The sequence below is a fragment of the Strigops habroptila genome, chromosome 1, assembly GCF_004027225.2.
Source record: "Strigops habroptila isolate Jane chromosome 1, bStrHab1.2.pri, whole genome shotgun sequence".
Classification (NCBI taxonomy): domain Eukaryota; kingdom Metazoa; phylum Chordata; class Aves; order Psittaciformes; family Psittacidae; genus Strigops; species Strigops habroptila.
In genome coordinates, this window is record NC_044277.2 from 67,888,022 (window position 1) to 67,910,808 (window position 22,787).

The following is a 22,787-nucleotide window of genomic DNA, read 5'->3' on the forward strand; positions in this document are numbered from 1 at the left end:
GTATTGGTCTGGAACCTTAACAACAAAACTTCAAGGAAAATGACCTCATCTAATCTCAGCTGAGACCATAGAGCAAGTCTCTTAAACATAGTGCATAGACTCTGAAACAAGCAAGAGCATTGCCTAGACAGATTCTGTAACCATTTTCCATGAATTTACATCATCTGGAACAACAGCAAAAATAGATTATTTCAAAATCTGTGTGAACAGTCCACTAATTTTAAAATATCTTCAACCACAGGAAAATTGCGACACACTATTTTTACCATACACTTAGAAAAAAATCATTACCATTATTGCATTATTAAATCCGGATACTTATAAAAAAGGTATTGATTTCTGACATTAAGGAGATACTGTTCTCAACATAATAAAACTAAACCATATAGTAACATACACAAAAGAAGAATTCACCAAATGTAGGCAAATGTGCCTCAGGCATCATCTATTATGTGCACATCGGCCCACAGGGCAGATTGCTACCATCTAGCACTATCAAGAGGCTTCACGTATTTCTCAGGAAGCAAGTACAAACACTCCCAACTAATCATGGTGCTCCATATTTGTTTCTCTGACAGTAGGACACTGACTTCCATCTTGGTTATGTCTGAGAGCTAATGATTCCTTTTTGTATATTCTCTTCTTAAAACCTGCCTAATCCCTTGAGCATGTGTTTATTGATAGATTTGAAAAGCCTCCTGGGGCCCTTTTGGCATGGAACACACAGACCTTCATTGCCCATTTAGGGGCTGCTTTGCCCGTCCAGGATGTCAACACTCTTCTGATTGTACCTTAGAGACTAAAATTCTTCTGGATGTCCATTGGCCTGGAAGCATGCCCACTAGCATGAAACTAAAAATCCTTACATCATCTAAACCCAATATAGTCTGAAGTGACATCCTCACTGCTGCAAATGATAGAAGACTAACAATCATCCCCATCTACCTCCAAAACCAACAGCCAGTACAAAATAAAAAGCATCCTCATTTTAAACAATAGAGAAGTATATTTAAGAGAAAGTAAGAAACAATATTTCAAGCACGAATCATGCAACACAAATGACTGGAAAATGCCACTGAAATTTTCAAAATGCTCACTTAAAAGCTTCTTTGTTTTCTTCAAATGAATGTTTATTTTTGGTACATTAACTTGGTATTTTTGGTATCAGTAGCTGGAATGTATGCTCTAATCTAAACTTCATACGAGTATCAGCCGGAACTTTGCAACTACTTTCATCCAAACAGATGACTGTATTTAATACTGCAGTATAACCTTTCTTAGTCTCCAAAATAAATTTGCAAAGGGAGTGAAATACTCTGAGGATAATTAATGTGATAGGGAGTTTTTTTATATTGATGTCATTATTTGAAACTGACTGAATTAAATTTGTTTGCTAAGCAACCTGGGGCACCAAATGAAATTGGAGCCCTACTCCCTAGGTACAGAAATATGGCAGGAAACAAAGCCCTGTCACAAAGCAGATTATCCAAGAAGCCAGGGTGTAAGAAAGAAGGAAGCTCTGTCAACCCTAGTTATGACTGGCCCAAGTGCAACTCACCTATGTTCCCAGACCAAATACATAACAGAGACGGAAACTGTCCAGGGATCTCGCAAGTGCCAAGGTCTTAAGTACAAGGCCTAGTCATGACTACAGAAGAACCTCCATTGACCCCACTGGATCTATACTTGAACTATGGCAGCCAGATACAAGACAAAACAGAGATGGGGAGCACGTAAGCATCCGCTGAAATGCTAGTCTGAGGACCAACTGTCTGCATTGACAGATGTGTTGTACCATTTTGACAGTGCAATTCCACTGACGTTCTCTCATCACCATTCAAATATTGCCGAATATTGTTAAGCTGAATTTGCCACGTTTTAAATATTCAAAGAAAGATTAAATACTTTGCTCTATAATGTTGTACAAATTTTATCCTATGTTTATTATTTATCTTCATGGACAGCAAAAGCAAATAACATAGCACATGCAAAAGTTTCACTAGAAACTTGTGGATAATGGCCAGAACTCAACATTACCACAAGCATAAAGTAATTGCAAGGATGATTCCAGGCCAATTAAAGTTCAGCAAACATGCAGCATATGTGCGTTCCTTTTGGTTTTTATTAAGCCAGAATGAAAGGGTTAAGGACATAATTCTGTACCTCTTTTTTTCTGTTTTTGTTTTTTTTTTTAAAAAAGAAGAGTCTCCCTAGAGGTCTCCCAAGGTCTGAATCTACCGCCACATTTAATCACTTTTGGTGTCTTTCCTTCTTCTTTGCAGCTATTTTGCCTGAGCACTCCTGGGACTGGTGTAGCATTACAGATTCATCAATGATTTGCTGCTTACTCTACATTATCCCACAAGTGCTGAGGCAAACAGTTCTTTGCCAGGATCAAACGATGTTCTATATTCGCCTGCAGTTTAAAATCTTGTTAATGTTGACACTTCTGATGAAAGCTCCACAGTGAACCTGGAATGAGTGAAAGCTGCAGGCTTTGGTGACTGCCAAATAAACACATACTCAGGGCACAAAGTTTTTTCCACGTCCTCTATAGGGACATCATCAACTTAGGCATCATCTTTACCAGAAGCAATGTCAAATAGGACACCTAACACACCTTGCCTTTGGGTGATGTTGCTGACGGGTAGCAGAGTGATTGTGTGGCTAAACCAGTGTGTCTAAGAAAGAACTTTGCTCTAAAGTCAATTAACTTTAGTGGAAAGACTCCAAATGACTTCGATGATCTTTAGACCAAGCGCAATAAGAACTAATTAGGTCTCCATTCCAAAGGCTAGTTGCCAGAGTTATTCATGGATTTTTGTTTGTTTGTTTTTAATACTGGATGACAGGCTCTTTTTTAACTATTTAGAGGGACTGACACCACTTTGAAAGTTGTAAGTCGCAAATACAGATGCCAATATTTAAAAAAAGACAATTTCAAACAACAAGATAGGTAGAGAAATTTTACACACTGTGCAAATGTAATCCACTTAATGGGGACAAAGGAAATACAAACTACAGTCAGTGACATCTGTAATTTAGTTCTGTGGTATTTGCTGTACTCCACAGCCTTACATGTGTTCAACATGAGTACAACTAGGTTTACTGACTGTAGCATCCAGTTCTACCAACAAAATCAAGGACCAGAACTCACCTCACTCCCTCTTCTTAAAACTCCTGACGTAGAAGGAAGATTTTATGTCTGAAAAACTTACCACAGGAGAGAAGATACTTGAAGAAAGATGATAATACAGGTTTCTCATGTGGGAGTGATACCACAGCAAATGGCTGAGCAGTTTTGGCACTTTCTAAGATTTATTTATTCTGACAGCAGATTATCACCTGCAAATCAAATTAAGAAATGTTCAAAATCTGAAAGTCACAAATTAGACCAGGATGAATTATATGATGTCATTTATCTGATGATTTTCATCCTATTTTTTCTTCCTTATAAATTGCCCCAGTAGGCCACGAATTTTTCTCTCTGGACTTTCTCCATTACTAAAAATAATTGCTAAATCATTTCTAAATCATGGTCAGCAGCCTAGTGCTTTTTTAAATTAAGTTTTCCTTGAAATCGCAGGAAATACTTAAAGTTCAAAGTATAATAAATATAATATGCTCAAATTGTATTTATAGCATACAAGACAGGAAACAGAGATGTAATTCTTCCCTATGAACTGGTCAGACAGCAAAATTATTTAATTTGGAGTGTAGTCTTCAAAAAAAGACCTAAAATCTGCCTTTGGATATTAGAGTACAATTCTCTCTGGCGCTAACAAAATGTCAAGCCATATTCTGGCAAAACGTGGACCTGCACCTTTGCCGATGAGCTCTGAAAACCTAGTTACAGAAGAGGAGAGTCTGTGATATAACAGAGGGGATGAGAGGAAAGACATAGCTCATGCCCTCACATGGTGCGTACAAAGCTCTTCTGTGGACAAGGACTGTTCCCTCCTATTTCCCTGATAGGAACTAATCCCCCTGAAATACGAGGGAGGAAAAGAGGATAGTTGCTCTCCTCTCTTCCACCCCCCTTGTACTCACTGAAGGGGCAAGCTCAAGTAAATTCTAGCACAGAGGTTTTCAAAAGGCTGCCCGCACTTGCCCTTTTGTCAGAGGCCACATCAGCTGAAAAATGCATCTTCTCTGTACCCCCTTCAAATCGATCCACATTTGTCATCTGCTCTGTGTGTGGACACGAACCTCTGTCAAAGACATTTGGTCTGAAGTGTTGGTCTGAAGAGCTGGCTTGTGGTTAACAGTTTCTTGCAGAACTATAGGTTAACTGCAGAGCTGTGGTGTACCCTGTACAAATCCAAGCGTCTGAAGCAGTGACACTGTTGAGCTAAAACTAATAAGAAGTGGGCAAACTGAATTAGGCTGAAATTAGCCTTTCTGAAACTCAGTTTCTCAACAATCTTGTAGGTGCACTGAGCAACAGTTACTCAGCTTTCTAATTAATAGACAGACCATAGAAAAGGTTTTCGGTTAATAAAAATAAAAATTGGAAGAACTCAGATGCACTAAATACCTGTGCCAACCCCAGCCTAAAGGCTCAATTATGATGATCTTTGCAACTTGTGTTAAAAATAATACCAGAACTGGCACTAATTTATGCCCAGTCAATCAGAATGATCCATAATGTGGAAGTTTTTAACAAGGTGCTGGCCAACAGTTTTGATCTGTTTTAAAACACGCCATCTTGATCAGCCCTATAGAGGCTAATGCTTCTAAGCTTAATGACTCTCCAAAGAGGAGGAGGCATAAAAGATTTAGTGACTCAGTAGAGATGACTGCGCAGACCTCTGCAGCCAGCTTGGAAATGACAAACAATTCGTTAATAGAGAAGCTTTATTTTTGTATTATTTTTTGCCGATGAAGTGAAAACAGAGCATTGATTAAGCAATCCAAGCTGAGAATGTTCTATCCAAATTGGAAAGCTTTCAGACCAGCAGCTGGTTTCAAGGCTCTGCTTGTTATTCGATGCTTAAAGATACCTATCCTAGAGCCTCAGACAGTAATAGATGTCAAGCTGACACTGTAGTTCGCAGATGAATTTCAGTTGTGTGGGCCATGCCACATGCACACCACTTGTGCTTTTTGTCTCAAATGCTAAAAACAGAGAGAAAGGATGAACAGAGCCATCAGCAAAAAAGTTCTCTGTACAAATAGAGTATGATTGAAGAATACCAATAGACCAACATGCTCTTAACTCACCATTACCCTTCTCTTCTGCCTATCAGATGAAGCCATTTGTATATAAATTCAGACTAAGCCTTTCATTTCACGCGCATCATGAGGCTTCTGCACAGCTCAAATTCTAAGCTCATTTCCTGTGAACTAATGTTACTGAAGTCACCTATTCAACAGTAAATGAGAACTAGGTGTCTAGAGGTAATTAAAAATGTTTGTGGGGTTTTTTTTTTCCCTTTTCAGAGAAGAATTAAATTTTCCAGGGGAGCTTTAAACCCAATCTTTTGGCCCTCACAGATATTAAAGTTTGAGTGACTCACATTCTCATTCCCTCGTGTAGCTACATTATTACACTGTATTTCCCTTAATTCATCAGAGAATAGATTACGTCCGTAGCCATAAAGCAGAGATAGCGGCATGTCATGGAAGATTAGGTCCAGATAGGAAAACAGGCCCCAAAGTAGAACAGGAGCAAGAAGCATCTAAATTGTAATACTTAGAAGGTATTACGGAACCTTTTTGGAATTAAAAATAATATGATTTTGTGGTTGAATATTTGGGTTTTGAGGTGGGCTTTGTTTTTATTGAAATAAACCTGCAAAAAGAACATGCCTTTCACTACAAATCTCTTAATGCATCAATATAAAACTGCTGCAATGAAAAAGTTTTACCATAATCAGGTCAGTTTGTTTGGACAGACTGCTGAGTAAATAGCTATACCACATCATTATATTGCAGCTTTTTCTCCAGAGCTAAGAAAAATCAACACAGATATATAAGCCAAGTAAAAAATATGTATTATTTTTAACAAATAACTGTTAAAAGAGATTATACGTTTTCTCAACTAGTGATCTATACATTTCACACATCTGAAAATTAAACTAGTTATTTTTGCCTCTTTGGTTTTAAATCAACACCCATCACTATAACAGGCTGTTAAAAGAGGGAGTGTCCTTACTGTAGTAGCATTGCTTTCCTGGAAAGTTCATGGAAGAGTAAAAATACTAAGGCTAAGATCCTGTTTTCTGAAAATCTTGCTCAGAAAGTCAGCACATATACTGGTAGGGCAGCTTTTTATTACCATGATTTATCATCCCCATTTAACCTATTTCCTCCACATTCTTGATGGAAAGGTTTCTAATTGTTTGGATACCAACTTCTTCCCTAAAACCCCCCCAAAACCCAACCATCAGAAAAGAAAAACAAAACAAAGATTTGTGTTGGCTGTTCTAGAACAGAGACCAGCGAAAGAACATTACCAGTGGTAAAATTATTTGGATTTTTTTGTTGTTGTTGAAATGAATTACTAAGCACAAAATTTGTTGGGTGACTAACTGCAACACTGGTGCCAGCGAAAACACTCTTGTAGTGCACTTTACAACACTGTGCTGGTACCTGACAATTCTGTAGGTATTCAAAGCCTGAGTGCCTTCTTGATCAGGATTTCTTTGAAATCCTTAATATACCATTATGTGAGCACTTTTATGAGATTTGTTGCTGTTCTTTTGGTAAATATAATATGTAGTTTCACTGACAGAGAGGGAAGTAATAGCTTTGTACATACATGAATTGACACTCTTCAAAACAAACTTTGGTTCCCTTTTCTTTCCTATGACCCAGGATCCTGCCTTGCTGTGAAGCTGACACAGCGTTAAGTACTGAATCATATCCAGATTCCTCACTCATCATCCTTGAGTCTTTCTGACACATACAGGAGTGACATTCCAGCTAAGTTTTATTGGTCAAACTTAGATCCACTGAGATGCTGCTGAAGTAAATGGATGTATTTATACATGAAAGAGATTTGAAGGGGTTTTTTTTCATTCCCACAGAAAAAAAAAAAAAAAAAAAAAAAAAAAAAAAGACACTATTCAAATGAGCTGTGACCATTAGGTTTAGAAAAAAAAATATTCTTTTTTCATGACCTCATTACTTTAAATGTATTTCATAATTTATTTGTAGTAGAAGAAGGATTTGTAAGTAGAAACTACAGGAGAGTCGTAATTCAGGTCACATTTGTGCAGCTCACCAGCTAATCTGAAAATCTAAATGTACTGATACTCCCTAATATCTTCTCAGAATTGTGTGTCATATTACTTATGAATAGGCTCAATCTAAAAGGAAGCTTTTTATATACCAAAAATATTTTCTACATGGTCATCTGCTTCTTTGCTCAGTCACTTCATGCTTATTGTTCAAACTTTGTAAATTAACAGCCAGATCAGGTTTTGACCCATCCACTGCCTTCTCCCCGTAACAAATTAATAGCTAATATATACTCCCTTACTGGATTGGCTAAAAAACACTATGTAGAGAGCGTACCATGCTTTCTCCTTCTACCAACAACTTTGTCATATAGTGACAGATTATTGAAATAAGTGAAACAGCAAGAAAATAAATGAAATTTTGTATCTTTCTTTATTCCCAGTATTCTACTGAAATTTCCTTCTACTAATGACTGTAGTGATCTCCCTGCAACTGATAGGGAGAGAGTCAAGGAGACTGGGTTCAGCTACTGGTCATGCTCTAGATGAGTTACACTGGCTTATTTCCCATATTTCACAGTGATCATAAAAAGATGATTGCTTCCTTTGGCCCAAATGTATTTTATGTATTTCAGTTGCACGTTCTTTGGGACAGTGTCTGCTGCTGAATATGCTTTTCCAGTGTTAATGCAACACAGCCATGATATATCTTGAGATCAGACAAAAATCCAAATAATAAGTAGTTACCAAGAAACTTCCTCCATGCAAAAATTTAGCTCTGTGAAAGACCATTTTCCTGAGCACTCAATACAGTACTTGTACATCTGCAAATCACCAGGGTGCCAAATTAAAATCTATTAATACATAAAAAAGAGAAATAAAACCTCAGTCAAGTGGCAAAAAGGCTGTTGAAGAAATACTGGGCATCTGGACAAATCCCTGTATCCTTCGGTTTCCAAGCACTTCTTTTGATACTGCACACGTATCTCTTAAACAGCTTTTACAGTTCAGCTAAAAAGGCACCATTGTGTTAAAATGCTGCACGTGGTAAAAGTACTTTCAGGAATGTAGACCCTGATCTGCAACCCTCTTCTCACACAAATAATCTTCACAGCTTTTATTATGACATGAGTAGGATTATTTATATAAGAGAGAAGCAAAGTAGGCATAGGAACTTAAGAATTGCACTAACATAGTAAAGTATTGTAAAACGTCGATAAAAATGGCATTTAATCTCTCTCAAGTTATGTCTACTCTGTAGATCAGATAAAGGACAGTAAATTGAACAAGCAGCTTTTACAAAGCTGCAGCCAGCAACTAGTGGGACATTGTAAGAAGAGATCCCAGGTCTAACCTGAATGAATAATGGTGTCAAAAAAAAAGGTACTGGAAATAAGCAGAGTCCACGCAGAATGCCAAAGGTAGTGTCCACAAACTAAAAACATCTAAGAAGTCATAAGGTTTGAACTGCCAAGAACGCAACTGACTTGTATCTTGCAAAGAATATGAAAATAAATAGCAAAAGGCTCTTTGGCAGTATAAAGAAAAAAAAAAGACAAGGAAAAATGCTGTGCTACTGTGGAGGACAGATGGAGTAGAGATTAAAGACAACACAAGGAAAGACCTTGAATACGTATTTTGCCACAGTCTTTAATCAGAAGGTTTAAGTTGAATTTAGAGACAAAGACAGGGTGAATAATGAGAATGTGGGTATGCAAATAGAAACTACCACAGCTAAAAGCTTGACTCAAAAAATTTAAATATATCATTCTTGGTGTCTGGTTTATCACTATCTCTGACTTCTAAAATTTTCCGACGTGTAATGCTGGTTCAGCGACAAATATTTTTAATAGCACCATCAAGTTGGGAGTGAAACTGAAAAGTAGTAAACATGGTTTCTTTACTTAAATAAATAAATAAATAAATCTGTGAAGAAATGTAAGAGGAGAAGGCAGTTGGGAAATGACAAACTATTTCATTTGACCTCATTAGTATGAAAGGCCTTAAAATACATTTTGAGGGAGACAATAGACACAGAGATAAATGAAAAATTGAATAAAATGCAGCAAGGGACACCATACAAACTATCCATATAGTTTTCTTGGATGATGTAAGTGATTTTCTGAATGGATGAAGTGTAATAGATCTCATCTTTCAGAACTTTAGGAAGGAATTTGACCCCATGTTATACATTATTAAGAAATCTAAAGACTAAGGAGAAGACTTTTTTTGGTGGTTAAAAACCAGCTAAAGAAGTAGTAACAGATAAGTGCCATTAAGGAGGGATGAGTCAAATCATTGAGATTAACAGTGAAGATCACCAGGATCCATTCTGGTGCTTCTGCTGTCCTTCCATAGCTCTTGATCATTGTGACCCACGTACAAGAATGCCTGAGCACTGTTGCGCTGTCAATACAGAAGAGCAATGAAACTATACAAATAAAGCAGCTCCAAGCTGAGAGCCATAGAAAGGGGGTAAGCAGCAAGGCTATGTGCAAAAAATTCAAATGTAACTGGGAGATGACCAGGTAGAGACAAATGAGGACCATAGTTGCCAATGAGAGGATGACTAAACAGGTAACTTGATGAAAAAGGCAAGTGAGACTGTAGGCCATGAGGATGGAGATTTTCAGTAGAACCTGGGAGACATCTGTAACCACGCTCAAAGTGTGGGCTGTGCCGCACCTGAAGTCCTATATACATTCAATAAAGATGAACTCAAATGGGGAAAATGGAGATCCTCCCTGCAAAGATCCTAACAGAGCTAAGTTGTTTAGCCTAGCAATAGAAGAGCTAAGTAAGGATAGATCTGCTGCCTAGAAATGCCTTGAGGAAGACGCCGCCAGGTGAGAGAGGTGTTATTTACATTAAAGAACAACAACAGTGAGGCGGAGGCAGTGGGGAGGCAGGAGCTGAGGGGGGCAGGTGGTATACATGCCACACTCTCCTCTAGGCTGTAAAGAAGGGACCTAACAATAAGCCTGTGAGTTTCTCAGTCTCCCAGATGGAAGAGTTAAGGCAAAATCACATGCGGTTGGAAGCATCTCATGCTGTAACACTCTACAATTGCCCGGACCTGTTGCTTGTGTCTGCTGGTCCCAGAATGTCCTTCAGCTCTTCCATGAATAGTGTAGTGGTGATATTTTTACTGCTTTGACGTTTTTGGTGTCATCTTGGGAGACATATCCAAAAACATTTACCATTCCATTTTTCACATACAGTCTTCATTACAAAATCCATGTAAAACTAATTACACAGACAAAGGCTTTTGTGATAATGCAGGCTACTTGTAAGTAAAAATAAATATATAGAAGACTGTAGGGCCCAAGATTACTTGAATAGCTAGGGCTCACACAAACACAATCAACAGGAGCTGTAATTAAGAATAATTAAGTCTTTCTTGAAATAATCCAGGACAAACTGTGGAATTGTTTTAGAATTGTTATTAGTTGCTCAGAGGAAATTTTGTCAGATGGGGTTTCAGTGCTCTAAAGCTGAGAAATTTAAAAGAAATAGTATGTTGCTGTATTTTCAGAACTTGTGGAGAGATGCATCTCTCCTGAAGAAAGTGAAGATTTGGCACTTTGAATGAGCAGACAGGATCTGCCCAAAACATTCCTGTTTGCAGACGATGTTTTATTCACTTTGTCTTGGCACAGTCAATCAACAGAGGAAGTGCAGCGGAAATAACAAAGCCTTTTCTCTATTTGCTGATAACATTTTTAGCACAGTTAAGGAGAAACGTGAAGAACCATGGTAATTTCCACACCCCAGAAAATGTGTTGAGCAGAGAAAAAAGGACAGAGAAGACATTAGTACTTGCAAAATACAAAACAAAACCCAGGAAAATGTCTCCAAGAAGGGAATGTAAAAAAATAACTCTGAAAATACATCTTAAGAAAGTATATGAAAGAACCTTTCCAGGACACAGTGCCTGTTTATACCCATTAAGTTTACACGTACCTGAACACAAATCAGTGGATTTATACTAGGGATTAATCTAATCCATGTTGTGTATCCAAAATAATAGGTTCAAGGGATTAGACAGGACAACAGTATTCTTATCAAACAGAATTCCTCTGCATCCACCTCACATTATCAGAAATGTGGCTATCTCCTAATTAGCACATCTCCAACTTTAACCTTTTGTCTTGACTGCAATCTCTTAGATTAGTGGTGATGTTCAGCCTCCTCAAAATCTCTTCTTTCAGAAATTGACGATTTCCATGGTAACAGCTGCCACTTTCATTCTACAGCTATCAAGAAAATATGATTTCCTTTATATCAGAAGGCCAGGCTGGGTGTGCAACTTTAGCCTTTGTCAATGCTCTTTTCAGACAAAACTGTTTATTCCAGAAGAAGAGGAAACAGGTGCAAGCATAGTTCAGGACGCAGTTGTTGGCTGATCCATGAAGCAGTATTGGGAAAGGTCCGGAAGGGAGCTATCGGACGACCTACCTGCAATGTCAGTATGTTCTACAGCTGCAAGAGGGAAGGAAAAGCACATTCAATGGAAGCCACCAAACTTAAATCAATATTTTCTGTGGGATTTCTTTAATTTCTGCTTGTTTCCTTGGTGGCTCCACAAACAGTAGCAAGACATCAGCTTAATACCCCCACAAGAATAGTTGAGAAACACCTAATGTAAGTCAAAGGTTCTCACTCAAAGAACATTGAACTTAAGCCAAAAAGAACATCAATTCATTGCTGAGAAGCTGACACAGCTTTAATGATCAGTGTCTTCATCCTTAACACTCACACCAGTCTATAACCAAAGTCCTAATTTCGTCTGAAGTCAATTCCCCAGGCAGAATCAATTTCAGTGGGACCAGCAAACATTCACAACAAAGGTACTTTGTCTCCTGCCAGTCATGTGAATGTTTTCTGGAAGTTTATCAAATTGGAAGCTTTTTCCAGAAAACCCATCTGTTCCATATGAACTCACTCTGACACCTTTATCTTCTTTGAAAAGGAAGGTTTCCAAGTTAATCTGTTAAGGTGAGAATGGATAAAGTGAGATTCCCATCTACTTCTCCAGCAATCCACTGAAATAATCAAGTTTTCCCTTAGTCACAAATGTAAAATTGTGTCAGAAAATAGAGCTGCAATTTTCCAAAGTTAGTATTGCATGTTCAGTTTCTTAAATTGGCCTTTAAAATACATTTTTAATTTTTTCATGAAATTTTTAGCACTCTACATGTAAAGGACTGGCAGACAGCAAAGAGACAGAAAAATTAAACACAACTCTAGCAGCCTTTTTTCCCTCTCCTTAATTCCTCATTAACCCTTTCAGCACAAGACCAGGTGATTGCTTTCCTGGTGTACCAATACCTGTTGCTAATTAGACACTTTGAAAACTTGAACTCAGTTTGGTTTTGGGTCTATTGCTTTAAACCAAAATTACCATGTGTTTAAGGACAGAAAAATCTGCATCTGATTTTCTGAAAGTAAACAGTCAATGGCTGCAGACGAGCATACATAACTATGCTCAACCTACATAAACACTTTCTCTGCCCATTCCAACAGACATTAAGATTGTTTAGAAATGGACTCACTTCTGATCCTCATATCTGAGCATTTCTCATGCTTCTACATCTGCAGATTTTGTTACCATCAGAAGGCACCAAACCCAATAACAATGGTAAAGCCCACGGCTTCTCCCACTGTAGCCAAAACCGCCACTAGTTAGAAAGGAATAGCAGGCTGTAAATATACTCCAAGCATTGAGCTAGTGTGTTTACATGAGTATCACAGAACCTGGATGCCATTCAGATTGAAAACCTAATTCTGTCGCTGGATCATAATCCATAAAGGGCCAAATTAAAACTCTCAGTTCTGGGCTTAATTGGGAAACCTGGGTTTGAGTTTAAGCTCAGAGTCCTAAGCTCATGTTTATTTCCACTTCAGCTCACAAAAAAATTTGTGAATAATCCAGAACTGCTCATCCAGGAAAGATTCCGAAGGCTTGCCAAGTTCCAGACAATAGTCCATGGAAAAAAACAAGTGCAGAGATCTGCTGGCAGGAGATGCCTCTATCCACGCTCAACTCACACATGTTCCTAGGGTGGTTCTCAAAAATGGAACACCCTTGGAAAAAAAAGGATGCGGGATTTAATTGAACCATACATGTGAATGCCATGAATACCCCTCAGATTTAATGCAAAGGAACAACAAAGAAATTACTGAGGATTAATGAAAAAACGGAAATGGTTGGAAGGGTTGCCTGCATCACCTGCAACATAACAGCAACAAAAGCATTTTAAAGGACAGCTCATAGATTCTGCACTGTAGATGTTTGCCATCTCAGTAGTAGTGTATATTCTGATGCCACAGCCCAGTTTTGGACAGGATTGTTACGGTATTACTTTGATACCCTACAACACTAGCCTGCACCCTGTTTGCTGCCTTCCTCTGCAGTCTAGCCTGACTTCCACCTGGGAGAGGGGTGTGACTCCACCTGCATTGGCTCCTGGAGCCACAGGAGGCATTTTCCACTTTCCTCAAGGGCTGTTCTTTCTCCCCAGTAAAACACCAGAACAGAGCAGAGGTGCTGTACCTGTTTGTTTTACAGGATTGGTGGATCCTAGAGAGTTCAAGGAACAGATGGTACCAAGCTGGAAAGTCCCATACTGCAAAAGGATAGAGAAGAGAGGATCCCGCTTCCAATGCCTTCCAAATTAAATCCTTAAAGGGTAAGTCCTGGCTTCTCTTCCGCAACCCCTGCAACAACATCAGCTCAGATCGTACGGGGAGAAGGCTAGGGAGGAGACCGCTCTCCTGACCCACAAGTCCCACAAATCTCACTCATCCTTTGCTCAGAAATGTTAACATGATTCCATATTTAGTGGTTTTACTGTATTTTTATTTTTTTTTTTAAATCCAGTAATATGGGAGATTCAAATGGTGTTGCTTTCTCTTCACACTGCTTGTAAGTGTCTCTGACTTCTGGGAAGCAGTGCATTACAGGCGCTTCCTACCTCATGCCAGAGAGACATAAACAGCATCCCTGCATCACTGTCTGAGCTTTGAGTTTTTCTGCACGCTTTTACCATATATTAATGGAACTTGGCCCACACCAATTGGTGAGCTAATTGCTGTCAGAGCAGATGGTAAGATAGGCCTGAAAAAAAAAATAAAACCATTGCGTTTTTACCGTGTGAGGGAAATGTAAGAGGGAAAGGATGTCTCTTCCATTTCCTGAGGGATGCAACAAAAGTTAAAGCAAGCTTTTATGATCAGTGGAGCTTGAGGAACAATTATCCAGCTCCTGTGGATGCACACCTTACATTTCACTCTATCTGATTCCCTGCTCTGTGGTTTAGTTTGCCTGTTGAGCATGCCATGTGCTGGGGGTTCACAGGCTGCCAGTATGCTAGTTCAATCTGCTCCAGGCACCACTGTTCAGAGAGCAGTGCTGTGAAGCAATCCAAGATACCAAAACCAGGAGCAAACTCATAAGGTACTCATGATAAAGAGAGCATTTGTTTCTGTATTCTGTGCACTTATATTGAGGAGATGCTAGCAAAGTAATGCCCTCTGTGGGAAACCATTGCTTAAGTGATAACTTTCCAGTGGCGGCCACCATACAAATATAGCACTGCACTATAAAAAGTAACAATGGCAACAGAGGTCTGCAGGTGGATCAGACCTCACAATGTGACACTGCAGAAGAGATGCTGCATTGAAGCTATTCTGGCAGAAGGCTTTGTATTTGGAGAAGAAGGAAGAACAATTTGCCAATTGGCAATCCAGCAGTTAGTTGCTGGCCAGGATTTTGAAAGTTCCATGTTATACTCTTAGTTTCACAAAGGTCACACTAGCAAACTGCTGGGACTTAACAGACTGAAGACGCATTTTGCCTTTATTCCAAGGCCCCTTCCCTGATTTTAATATTGATGACAACGAAACAAACACCTCAATAGCTGCACAGAAAGGCCAATGCATAAACATGCCCTATTCAACATATGGAAGAAGTCCGAAGCCTTTCAAACCACTTACATTTTCATGAGAAAGCTGGGGATATCAACAGCACAACAAAAAACCTAAAATGGAAGGAAGAAGCCTACATCCTACCATCCTAATTTGTATTGTTAGAGAGGAAAGTAAACAGCAATGTTTGGTATGCTGAGGATTTTCAAAAGTTGTATTTATTTTGGGTTTCCTTTCAAAAATAATGTTTTAATGAATTCGCAGCATGCGGGGTCTGTGGCACTGGTAGTGTGTCCATCACCATGGTACCTGAGCACTCAAGCAAATGATTAACCAGCAGAGCAAATGAAACAGTAGCACAGAGCCAACAGGCACCCTGACAAGCTCTTTGTACACCTGTTAGTACATCTCTATCTGGACCTTTACTCCTTGAGGCTTTCCACTATCCTCACTTTCACCCATGCTCTTATGATAACCAGATCTTTTTTTCAAACAGTGCTCAGGGATGCAGAGATCTCAGACTGGCTTAGGGAGAAGGGTGAGATTAATAAAAAAACCCCAAACAACAACCACCAAACCCACAAATATTTTCATCAGGAAAACACTGCTTAAAGACACAGTAAGGAAAAACGTATTTTATTTACACAAATTTATTATGAATTGACAAATTTTGTTATGTTTGCCATGCCATCAGTCTGGCCACTTTAAAATTACTTTTCTGAAGAGGGAAAACAAGTCTTTTCCTCACTAAGGGCCAAAATGACCTTTCCAGAGGCTGATGCAGACCATACACGAACACTACTTTTAGCATTATTAATAATAACGAAAAGAATACATAAAAACCTATGGCTATAGGCCTTCTGTAAAAACCCTGGAGATTGCACCATCCCCTCCTCCCCACACTTCAAGTGCAAGTTAATGACAACTCTGATGATACTTGTTTAACACACGTGCATATAACTTCTTTGAGTTTCTTCTGGCTTGAGATGCTTAAGCAGAGACCTCTGGGGTTTTAGAAAAAAATATTCTGTTGAATCATCTACTCCTTGCTATTTTGTTTTCTGTACAAAATCTCTGAAGAGCAGAGGAAAGCAGAGGGCCTTGCATGCAGGCCAACTTTAGAAAGGCTAGCTTCTTTCAGTATTGGGGAATTATGCAGCTATAATACAACCCTCACGGAAGAAGTCTCCTGTTTTCCATCACTAGTCAAGGCAATAATACTGCAGTCTAATTAAATTACTGTCATGTGAAGCTTTTCCTCTTTATTGTAGCTGCTTCAGACTTATGAAGTAGTTACTTCCCCTCCATTCCAGTTTTTCCTTTAAAAGACCAAGTTTTGGGGACAATGCCACATTACCAACAGTGAAGACTCGAGTGCTCTCTCCCCAGTGCAGGTATGCTGTGCTACCACTGTGCCTCAGCAGCAGTTTTGAAGCAGGTAAGGAGCACTGCACCACCCACCCATATTCAACTGTGAAACTCTCGCGTGAAGTCCACGCTAAGCATAAGTTCAGCTCTGTTACCTCTCTTGTGCCTAGATTATATCCATCACTGTCATCTCTAAAGATTCAGATCTTCTGCGTGCTTTATCAGGCTTTATAATCAAAGCTAATGGAAGATACGTTTGTTTAGCTGTTATAAACGGCCTTGAAGATCTCAGTCTTGGCAAGGGTGATGAATTAAGGATGTCAGCTGGGCAAACAGTTTAATTTTGAATTAATTTATCCAAAATTGATTACTGAAAAAACCCTGATATTCATCTTTCAAGTTCATATTATTTCACATACCTTAGCAATAAATATTCCACCTCTTCCTGCCATCTGACTTACCAAGCATAAAACTGGAAGAATCAGCGATGATGCCAGCTTCTTAGACGTGATACCAACTTTGGATACTATAAACAGGTGTGAGAAGCCACTTTTTGACTGCAGCAGGGAATACAGCCCTCCAATGGTTTAGCCCTCAGCTGACTGATTTTCTGCATAACAGCGATTCTGTTAAGCAGCCTGAACACAATAGTTAAAGCGTTTTATGGCAAAACCCAGGAACACAAAACCCTGAAACCAACAACTGCAAAGAACTGCTCCATGACACATTTATTGGACATAACTGGGTTTTACTCTCTATGGTCCATTTTCAAATGAACTAAAATAATAACTTAGGGGAAAAGGAAAATTATCTTAAAATAGTAATGTGGTGGGTTTTTTTCTCTCCCAGGTAATTTGGAGTCAGAAAGAATCCAAAATAACAGCATGAGTGTTGAAAATTACAGGGTAAGGTTGGAAACCTCAAGAGGTCATCTAGTCCATCCTCATGCTTAACCTAGTGCCACCTGAAAACAGGTCACTCAGAATTAAAAGGAAAATAAAATAATTTGAAGCAAAAATAAATAAAAAAATAAGACCTCTCCTATCCCCTTTTTGCAACAGAAGGAAAAAAGCAAAAGCAAGAGAAGTTTTCCTGAAATATATAGCTGTTCTGTGTTGTTCACAAGTAAATAAGACCAATGTGGAAAATATCTACAGATGCCTCCCTTGGTTGACCTTGTTCCCTTTCCGTCTTGATGCAGGTAACATTTAGCACAGCGCGTGGCGAACGCCGACTCAGTTAGCAGCACTGCTCTGCCACACTCCAGGCCACAAAAGGCTAGGAATGCTGCACGTTCAGCTCCAGTGACGGAGAAAATGCTCCGTATCATTCATTAGCAGTCCCCTCCAAGTTAATTACAGGACAGAGCGGACAGCTGCTGAAGAGGGTTCCACCCCATCTTTGGGCTGGGAAAGCAAGGCCTCCGGGGCAGGGCCTGGAATATACAGCAAAGAAAGAACAACAGGGTGGGGGAACCTTGTGAGATCGAGATCGAAGTGAAACCCAGATGACTCATCAGAAAGTGAATGTTCCTATTTTGGCAAGAGGCTGAAACAGCAGCCCTGGGTTGCGCTGCAGCACAGCAACAAATGACCCTGAGCGCTTGGGACAAACTCCTGTGCACGTTGATACTCCTAACAGTAGGGGTTATTTGACATCTCATTAAGCTAGAGGTTTACATGACAATTAACACATTAATTAGCAGCATCTTTTTCACAGGTGGAACTTTGGCTTGAGATTTCAACGTTTTTAGACAACTGTTTCATAGGTGAAAAAGAAAGAATAGTTTCCTATGACTCAAGTTGACAATGACTTATATCCAGCACTGGCAAAGGAGTAGACTGGTCTATGTACTGAGGGATGCTGCAACCAGACGATGGTCTTTCCCAGAATTTCTATGCAAGGAGGTCCTCCTTGTACCTCTGCAGCCTGCCACTCAAAGCATAGCCCTTAGCACAGGCAAGATGCCAGGCTGGCCACTTCAAAAGGTGACCATAAAAGGCCTAAGGTACCACAAAGTTGCACAGAGGCAGAGCAAAGCCTGGACTTGAACAAGCAGTAGCTGCCATTTCTCAGCTCCAGCCTCCGACCTGTGTGGCTCCCTACTACAAAAATCCCTTTGATTAGATCTATAGACATATGATCCGTGAGAAAACAATTCCACAAAGATGAAAAAGCAATCATGCTAATTTCACTGAAAATAGGCATCAGCTGTGAGAGAATGTCTACTGCCCTAGAGCTTCACGTTTCAGATAAAGAACTAATAATTTCTACCAGAGATCACTTTAAAGAAGAGTTGGTACTCAAGTATGGATTTCCTTAAACTGCAAGCACGTTTCTGAGGTTTTTGCTCAATACCACCTTTAATTTCTACTACATTTTGAGAGAATTGATTTGCGGATATATGAGATTTAGAGCACTGGAAATGGAATGAAAGGAAGAAAAAATTGGAGGCTGGAACTAGAACTTGTAGCTTTCAAGATTGGGGGGGGTTCTGATATTCATTGAGTCCCTTCCCTGTCAGATGGATGTTGCCAACCCATCGAAAATGGTGACATGCTTTATATATATTATCTTTCACTTCCCTCAGGTACATACTGCAAGGAAGTCGTGTTCTAAACAATGTCTAAACAACCATCGTATTAATCTTTTACATATTTGGGCACTCAAAGCACACATAATTCACTGTGTAGTGGTCTTATCTATCATACCACTTAAAAAATAAAACCATGCTCAGGAGGAACACTAGAAAACTTTCCCTTTAATTAGCTTTTCAAAGCTATCATATTTTTTAGAATATGATTTATTCCTTTTATTTATCAGCCTGCCTTGTTTCAGATGGATACTGTCTGACTGACCTCTAGATACCCTTGCATTTGCTGTGTGATATCCCCTGAATGTCAATGTTTCAATTCTTCATCTTTCATTTCCCAAACGTTTCTTATTGGTCACTTCTGGTACCAGTGGCAGCTGAAGTGGAAGTTTATCCTCTGATAATCTGTACTGCTTTAATGGTTCCCAGCATCCTGAGGATATTTTCCAAGTGTTATGGTGACACCAGCTGAGATCTTGGCGATAGAAAAGTGTTTCATATGCTTATTTCCTAACTTAGTCTCTTGGGGTTTTTTTCTGCTTTCCCAACCCTCTGTCAACCCCTTGATTTCTGTGGCTTAACTCCTTTTGTTATTGCTATATTCTTTGTTATCACTTCTCAGTATCTCTCTGATAATAAAGCCTTTGAAGAATCTGAGGGCATTCACACCATGCATCCAAAATCTCTTCATAAATTTCTACAAACCTCCAAGTCACATTTGTCTAACAGCTTAGCAAAAATCCCCCTATAAAAAAGGAACAACACTAGTCACATCTTCTTCATATATTTATCTGCAGAGTCTCAGAACTATAGCACATAATCCTTCTAAAATGATGAGCATGTTTCAAACAGTTCTAATATAAAATATTACACATAAACCAAGTCACCAGTTTTAGCCTGTCTCCAAAATAACATATGCTTAGAAATGCTTATCCTTGTAGCATCACTATCCTCTTTCTGGGTTTGTTTTTTTTTTTTTTCCCCCAGGATAAAATTAGTCTTGCACCAGCATGCCTGAAAAAGCAGAATCCTCATATAATTTCAATCACTTGCTCAGTTTGCTCATGACTTTCCTACAGCTGACTGAACACCTATTATCTCATTTGAAAGAGAAGCTGTGAGTTTGCTCACCTCATTCACCTGCAGGATCTTTGAAATGCCTCCTCTTCTGTTCCTTCCAAAGAGTGCCTTCCCGCATCTCCCAGTCCATTCCCGAGTCCGCTGAACACGCAGTCATCAGTAAGTTCTGGCTAAGTTATCCTGCGCAACTCTGAAGAAAACAGGAGAGAGTCACAGATGCTACGGAAGGTCGTCTTTGCTCTCTTTGAAAATTTTGTTTTCTTGGTGGTCTGTCACAGTCAGGTCTCCAGTAGTAAACTGAACAACCTATCCTCCTGGCTCTTCTCTCCTTCTTTTTCTTTTCTGTAAACACATAATCCGTGCTTCAAATCCTTTAGGTACCACAAACTGTATTTCTCTATTGCCCTCTACTGACTGCGTGCTAACACCGCCTTCCCGGAGAATTGGCGAGCAACAAATAACACAGTACGCTCTCCTCCACCGCCCGCCCTCCAATCAATAATGATACACGATGACCAAAAGTCAACACAAATCATTCTATTTTTTCCTTTGTTACAAAACACCAGGCAAGATTTACGGCTTGTTGGCCAGCCGTGGTAGCTGCAAAACACTAAACAGCAGAAGCAGGAAGCAGTTAGTAACGCAGGTCTGCTAATGTGGGTTTTTTGGTGAATAAAAGCCAGGAAAAAGTACAGACGAACACATTCTGCCTTGAAATGTGGGCGAACTCACACTGATGCCATAAATACTGTACCAGGAAGCTGAGGATTATCTGGTTTTAAAGGACTGGTCCTGCCAGCACTGGATGCACAGAAATACTGACTTTTGATGGGAGTTCAGCAGAAGGGGGCTCGTACAGAGCCATGAATTGGTGGCCATGGTTTCTTGTTCATTTTCCCTTTGTCTCTACAGTTTTATTTGCTTGGTACATCCAGCACCACATCTAAAACGAGAAACACGGCTCCTGCCTTTCCTGCCTCATGAGACAGGTACTGGGACAACGCACATGGCACACTGTATACGAATGGCACTGAGAGGTGCTGTGTGCACTGCTTGTCGGACAAAAATGGTCTATAATGCACAGAGAAACCAGTGAACTAACATTAAAAAAATTGAATTGCCCAGCAGTTTCAAGAACAGAAAAAAAAAATGCATAAGCATTCAGACAGACTGGAAGAGACTGAGGGGGAAAGAAAACCAGGGGTAAAATGACTCTAAGAAGAGGGTGGGGAGGGAAGGAGAGAAATTAAAACCGCATCCTTTGCATTGTATTAGTCACTGCTTAATTAGTACGGTACAGTGCTTGTTAACCAGGTCACTCTGGTCCTTGCTCTCACAAAAAGTAAGTTATCCCAAGGTGCTAGCGCAAGCGCTGTGGCCCACCTGCACCACTCCAGGGGCAGGGAGCAGCCAGGTCCCAGCTCCAGACCACAGAAAAATCCCCAGCACGTTTTCCTTTTGCTGGGAGAGTACATGGCACTATCCTGCCTCACCATTTCCCCTCTGCAACCAACTCCCCTACTGGGAAAACATAGTTAAGAAACAGTAGAAACAGGCCTACCCCCCAGAAAAAGTGTTGAAATTATTTTCACTTACTTGTATGCAAAAAATGAATTTCTTTTTTCCCCCACCACTATTAGTAAATGGGAATATTTCATTTGCCAAAATTCTGCTAACTGATGAACACTGGTTGTGTTTTAAATAGCTGTTAAGTGACATCCCTGCTCTCCCACTCAGAAAAGGCAGAGTTCACACAAACCCATCATCAAAAACGCCAGCAACTTGGCAACAAAAAATGTGATATCGAAGGGTCCATTGGAAAATTCATTTTTAGTTCAAAAATAAAGTCAGCAGAGGCCCTAATTGTAGCTATTATGAACATTTCATTAATAAGCCCAGATTTATTGACTGCACTGTAATGCTCTCTTATTAAAGGAAGTCTAGAAATTCAATTTTTCGCATGCTTTTCTACTCCTGATGCCCTCGGCTACTCCATGCTAGAAAATAAGAAATAATTATATTTATTCAAATTCCATGATGGAATATTGAAGCCTGCTCAGATGAACACCCCTCCTAAATGAGCACCATTACCAATAGATCAAAGAAGAAGAATGTCTAGCAAATGAATGGGGCCGAGGGAATTAATAAAACACACATCAAACGTTGAAAAGCTGAGGGTGTTTTTTCTTTTTAATAGGAGCACATTTCCAGAATGATAAAGCAAAGCATTGATATCGTAAAAGTCGGCAAATACAACTCTCTAAGACTTGTGTTCAAATCTTACAGAGCAGGCATTCTTTATTGCAGCGCTGGAGGCACAGGGGATCCTTCCACCAAACCCCTCTGCCTGGCATTCTCAAAAGCAGACGTTATATGATAGTAATACATACATGTTCATTAGATTTCCCGGAAAAGTTACATATATATATATATTTAAATCATTTCTTGAATCTCATGGATAACGTTTCTCTTTTACCAATGTTTTACCAGAGTTTGCTCACAGGGGCCAAGGCCGACGCCCTTTTGTCTTATTTTGTTTACACGGACACCTATTCCACTCCTACTTCAACATTTCCTGCCAAATCGCTCATCACGGAATGTACAGGAGGAGACAGCTCAGTGACTGTCTGCCA

At 39.5% G+C, this 22,787-nt stretch overlaps 1 long non-coding RNA gene across 1 annotated transcript in view; it reads right to left on the bottom strand.

Annotated features, from left to right (window-relative positions):
* Nucleotides 1–20,681, bottom strand: part of LOC115602952 — a 71,710-nt gene extending 51,029 nt beyond the window's left edge. Inside the window, exon 1 of the long non-coding RNA XR_003989742.1 lies at nucleotides 20,206–20,681. This is a non-coding gene — a long non-coding RNA (uncharacterized LOC115602952). The remainder of the gene's footprint in view (nucleotides 1–20,205) is intronic.
* Between the last annotated feature and the right edge of the window lie 2,106 nt (nucleotides 20,682–22,787).